The sequence below is a fragment of the Dendrobium catenatum genome, unplaced genomic scaffold (assembly GCF_001605985.2).
Source record: "Dendrobium catenatum unplaced genomic scaffold, ASM160598v2 fragScaff_scaffold_1446, whole genome shotgun sequence".
Taxonomy (NCBI): Eukaryota; Viridiplantae; Streptophyta; class Magnoliopsida; order Asparagales; family Orchidaceae; genus Dendrobium; species Dendrobium catenatum.
The window spans coordinates 1056192-1062332 of record NW_021319908.1 but is presented as its reverse complement, the minus strand read 5'-3'; positions in this window follow the sequence as shown (position 1 = coordinate 1062332).

Below are 6141 nucleotides of genomic sequence, written 5' to 3'. Positions count from 1 at the left end.
TTATAATAAAATTTACTAGTTTTATTTATAAATTTCAGTAAAATATAATTTACTAATTTAATTTATTAATTTTATAAAAATATAATTTACTGGTTTAATATATTAGTTTAATTTATTAATTTTACTAAAACATAAGTTACTAAATTAATTTAATTTGTTTATTTAAAAAAAATAGAATTTAATTTGTCAGATTTATAGTGCAGTTCAATTTGAAAATTAAAGCGGCCCAGGGGAACGATAAGTAAGTTTGTTTTTTTAAAATATTTGAATTGTCACAATTAAGCAGAATTGTCGATATGTCCGAGTGGTTGTTAAGAGCACTTGGTCATTTTCATGCCCATATGTAAAGTAGTGGCTTTGTTTGTATTAGAGATTTATAGGAAAACTATAACTCCATGCTTTGACAGTTGTGATTCATTTCATAAGCGAAAGGCTAGTTTGAGGTCACTTACATGCTTGTATCATCAGATTTGTAATCCACTCTTGTGAAATGAGCTTTATAGGGTTTATGTTTTGTTACAATGAGCCTTATTCAATGCGAGTTAAAGAAAAATAAATGAGCATGAAATTTCATAACTTTCCTTTACATGCACTCGTGGCCACTTGAAGTTTAGAGAACCTTTATGTGCTTTATAATTCATTTGAAAAATTTAATTAAATTGATGCAAGTATTGCATGCTTTATGTTAAGTAGTTTTTGTTTAACTTTGGAAAGATCATGAAGTTTTATGTTGAAGGACTTCTTGAGTTATTTTGAGGTAGAATGAGCCTTTATTTATATAATTCTTTTATTACTTGTATTTGACTTCAAAATTGGGTTGAAACCGTTCTTGAAAGATTTAACAATATATAGTGTGGAGGTTGGGAATTTGTTAAAGAATATTCATGTGTTTTTTTCTTTCTCAAATAACAAGCATTCATAAGGCTTTCATAGAATATTTTGGAGGGGTGTTGGATAATTTTCATGTTCTTTAAATGAAAGCTTTACATAGTCCCAAATGATGTTGTGTATGTTGTTGGATGCATGATTAATCACAAAGAGTTCACATATTTTGAGATACACTTATGCTTATTTTAAATCTAGATTTTTCTCTATCTCTATTAGCTTCATATGAAAGTTATGTTGGTAATTATGATTTAAATAAATGTTTGTTTATCTTATGTGTTGGGGTCTTATATTTGTCCATGTATTTGTAGTATGAAAGAAAGTTGTATGATTATGTAAGTGGTCCCTGTTGGAATTCTGAAAGAAGTATGTGGTGGTTTCATGACTTGTTTGAAGGCATTATGGGTTGCAAATTCATGGAAAATGTTACATGTTTTGTACTAAAGCAATTTTATGAATTTGAGCTAAAACCTTTCTTGGAATTGTTGATACCGTGTAGCATGAGAGGAGAGAATTTCTTGGAAGAACTCTAAAGCTTACTTTATGTCGGAAAAAGTTTTGGTTTGTCATATGTTGGGAATATTCATGGTTTGTTTTATGTTGGAAAGTCTTGTGAGGGATGTCATGTTGGGAAGCTTTATGATTCACCTTGTGTTGAAAAAACTTGATGACTTGCTTTATGTTGGAGAGTTTCATAAGTGGTTTTATAATTAAAAAGTTTAATGAGAGATTTTATGCCAAAGAGTTTGGGGTCTTTTTTTGAACTATAAATGATAATTTTTTATGAGTTTAGAGATTTATTTACAAATTTTTCAAAGAATCTTTCTTTGTTCTATTTATTACTTGGTGTTAAGAGTTTTGGAGAAAATTCATTTGGATTGTTTGAAGTTATACTTTGTGAAAGGAAGATGTCGAAATGTTACTTCACATTTGTTTGAAGAAGTTAGTAGTTGTTCAAAATATTTTGTGAATGTTGGAATGATAGAAATGTGAGTATGTGTTGGAAAACTTCTTGAATTGTTGGAGTGAGGTTCATATGAGGTTGTGCTTTGCTCTTCTTGTTTGGTCTCATGAGATGATTGGAGGAAAGAAAGTTTGAGTAAAGTTTTGCATCAAATTGAAGTCTCTAGAGAATGTATCATGTCACTTGCCCCAAATATGAGTTTTAAATAGAATTTATTCAATGTTGCATTGTGATTTTGGAGAAGTTTCACTTACTTTATATTCTCATAATGAAATATTACATGTGCTAAGATTGAAGCATATTTTGGGTCGTGGGGAATTATGCTTCATGTTGATTTCAATTCTTGGGATTGAATTATTCAAATACAAGATGACTTGTTTTATGTCGAAAGATCTTTTGAGTTGTTTTTGTTAGGAAAGATTTGTGAATCGTTTTGCCTCGAAAAATTTTGTTAGATGTTTTGTGAGTTTTTATAACAGAAAACCTCATGAAACCTTCTTGTTAGAAGATTTTCACAGATTTTCCCAACGTTGAAAAATTTTATTTTTGCGTTAGAAAAAGTTGTAGTGGATTTTATATTGAAAGGTTTTATGTGTTGCTTTGTTTGAGGGGTTCTTCAAGTATTTTTGGGGATTGGGAATTTTAGGAGTGGCTTGGCACTTGAGGGGAATTTGGTGTTGGAAGTTTCTTTGAGTTTTCTTAGAATGAATTTTTGTGGGTCAATTTTCTTTCTTCCATTTACAACTGATTCTAAAGATGGGTTGTAAAAAAAAATGTGGGTTGAAAAGCATATTTGGGTTTGGAGTGGAAGAACTTGTTTGTGTTTTGGGTTTCCGGATTTGTTTCTTCTTCTTCACTATTTTAAGTTTTATATAAAAATTGATATGAGTAGCTGTGTCAAATATTTCGAGTGCTTTCTTGAAATGTGGGAACAATAAATAACATTAAAGCTTCATTCCTTTCATCTACATTTGGCTTAAATGCCAAATAGGAGTGAAAGATGTGTCAAAGGCATGCCTAGCATTGAAAAGGAATAGCTAACAACGAGATGCTTACATACTTTTTCTCTAAATTTATTTCTTTATTTTTGTATTTGTTGGAGCTTTGTATGAAAATATGTGGACAACTAAAAAAAAAAGTTTCTTGAGATTGGGAAAGTATACATCAAATTTCTTTTCTTTTATAATTAAATTTTGGTTTGGTTTTGATGTCAAATGCATTGTTGGCTTGTCGCTCTATTTGGAAAAGTATAGTTTGAATCTTCTTTCTTAAGTACATGTATGATTTCTCTTTTATAACTTGTGGTGATAAGATTTTCATAAACTTCATGGGTTGATATATACTTGTGTTAGCAGAATTTTGCATGATTCATATATGGCCCCTTTTCGTGCTCTATGTTAAAAAAATTTTTAATGTCTGATATACGACTGTAGTAACAAATCTTCATGTTATATCAACAAAACCTATGTGCTTTACATAAAGTATTATTCAATGTCAATTCCTCTCCCCAAATTAGAGAACTCTCATATTATTTTGTGTTCTAGCAATAACATGCATATGTTTTATAATTACTAACTTTGAATTTTCTGTTAGTTATATTTTTATTTACTTGCATTCCTTTTTGAATAGCCTCTACGCTCACCCTATGTTTTCTCTTGTCTTATTATTTGCGATGTACAATGTGTCCAGCACAGGCGAATTAATGGGATAATTTTCTTGGGAGCTTTTGAGTGGACACTCCATTGTCATGTATAATCTCTGTTGCTTATAAAGACTTCTAATTATATATAAAAATTATTACACGTCACACATATTTTGTTAACAACTTTAGTTTAATATATATTCTAGAATGTTTAGTTAGCTAGCCATAGGTTAGTGCACTAACAAAGCCTTGGCCTTGTGGTGATTCAAGGCTTGACCCCTTTTGTGAGCCCTAGAGACCCTTATGGTCACCTTATGCCAGTAGTGTAGGCCCACCTATTTGTTCCATGTGCATCACAGTTTTCCCACATGAAGTTGGCACCGTTAAGATGTTCCCTTTTTTTGGGTGCAATACCTCCACCTTCTATGAGCCATAGAGACTATTAGGGTCACTTTAGGCATATAGTATAGGCCACATATCTGTACCATATGTATCGCTGCTTTCCCACACGAAGTGGGCACCGTTAGGATGATTTTTTTTCTATTTTGTATGCGCCCCCATCCGTTAGGATCTTATAGAAACTCCATTTATAACTAGGATTACTTTATTTTATTTTAGAACCCTAAACCCGTTGACACATGTACGTATGTCCAAAGGGTTAGAAATGAACTTTCTTTCATCCCCTATAACTCTAGTGACACATAAGGACAAAAATTAAGGATCAATCCTTAGATAATATAGACTTAGGATGCATGCACCCTATGAGATATAAACATTAAACATATAAATTTTAGTGACATGTTACCCTAGGTTTAGAGTTCCATAATGTACTAATAATCAACCAACAAAATCATTCATAATTCAAGTCCAAATGCACTAAATCACTTAACTTTTAATTAAACCATAATCAATGCTTAATCACTAAAATGAAAACTTGAACATAAACTTAAACTAAATCTAACCAACCCATTAATCATCCTCCAACACACCTAAAATTTAAAATATGTAAACTAAATTAGGAGAGAAAACCTAAACAAAATCTTGGTAAAATAAAAAGACTTTTTCAAACCAAAACCTTAATTTATTAAACTCTTTCAATACCAATTGCATTTCTAATTTAAAAGACCTTTAATATTGAATATAAGTGAATTAAAATCTAATTAAATGAATAATATAAGAGAACTTTTTAAGAGGCTTAATCATAACCTAAGACTTAATAACTCACCTAAGACATAATCAAACCTTAAGCTAATATTTTAACATCACTCAATAAACTCCTTAATACACAAAAACCGCTTCAAAGATAAAGTTTTTTGGATGGACTACTCCGGGCTGCAGGGCAGAGAGTATTAAAGAGGTCTGGTTCCTCGAGCCTGGTGGCACAACACCATGAATGAATTTTATGGAGAGTTAAAACTTTAAAATTAATTGATCATTAATGATTTAAATCAAATAAAACTCTTAATATAACTATATCAACTTAATTTTTAGGATGGACTACTACGGATTGCGGGGCTACGTGTCCTAAGGAGGCTTGATTCCTCAAGCCTGGTAGCACAACACCATGAACAAGTTAATAGAAAACTTAACAAATTTAACCCTTTAATTAATAATAAGTTATTTAATTCATTTTTTTTCAATTTCTAACCAACTAAACTCAATAAAATTGATTACTATTGGGTAACCCAGACCTACGAGATTATTAAGTAAGCCCTAAGGAGGGTGAAATAAATCTCACGGCCTCGGTGATCAACAAAGGTAGTAATCATCAAACATTTAAAATATACTCTAAAATTAACATTAAGATATTAATATTTAAACTTTAATTAAAGTTTCCCTTTTGACCTTCAACAAATCAGAACATAAAAGTAACTTCAACTAAATTATCCTGTACAGGACATATCCAATCCACACGGTATTTTACACAAACTAGAGCTTGTTTACTAGGATCACCGATTATAGTCTTAGGTTAAGTCGTTAGTATATTTTGGTGTGATGTTGGTACCTTACCTGGAGGGTATCCTTGGTATGTTTATTTACTTTTTATACCCTGGATATCATGCATACATAATTACTACCTCTTTTTTATACACGTTAGTTTATTAATTAATGTGCACATACATTACATTCATGCATACATATTTATTTGATTTACTTTCTATTGCAAAAAAGAAAGAAAAGCAAAGTAGAATGTATCTAGGATGCTTGCAAATAAGAAGACTTCAAGTAGAATGTACCTAGGTGCAAATGTATGTGCAAAGGGTCAAATATAAATGTAAAGTGTTAAGAGTTATAAAGGGGGTTGAAAATATTTACTTATATACATACACTTAGGGATCCAAAAGATAATGCCCTATCTCGATGGTCTTGGCTGTTGGAGTCCTATAGAAGATGCGGAGCTAAAAGATAATACACAAATATATTCAAATCCATGTTTCATAAGAGTAGAAAACTAGGTTTGTTGTGGTGGATTCTAGCCACCTTATTTTATTGTAGACCCTAAGTTGTATTTGTGTTTCAAATGATGAATAAAAAAGGATTTTATTTATGCATTTGCTTCATGCATCATTACACATGGCATTAGATAAATTCATTTACATATTTTATGTATCACTGATTTAAACCTCTGAACTAAAAAAATCTTTGATTC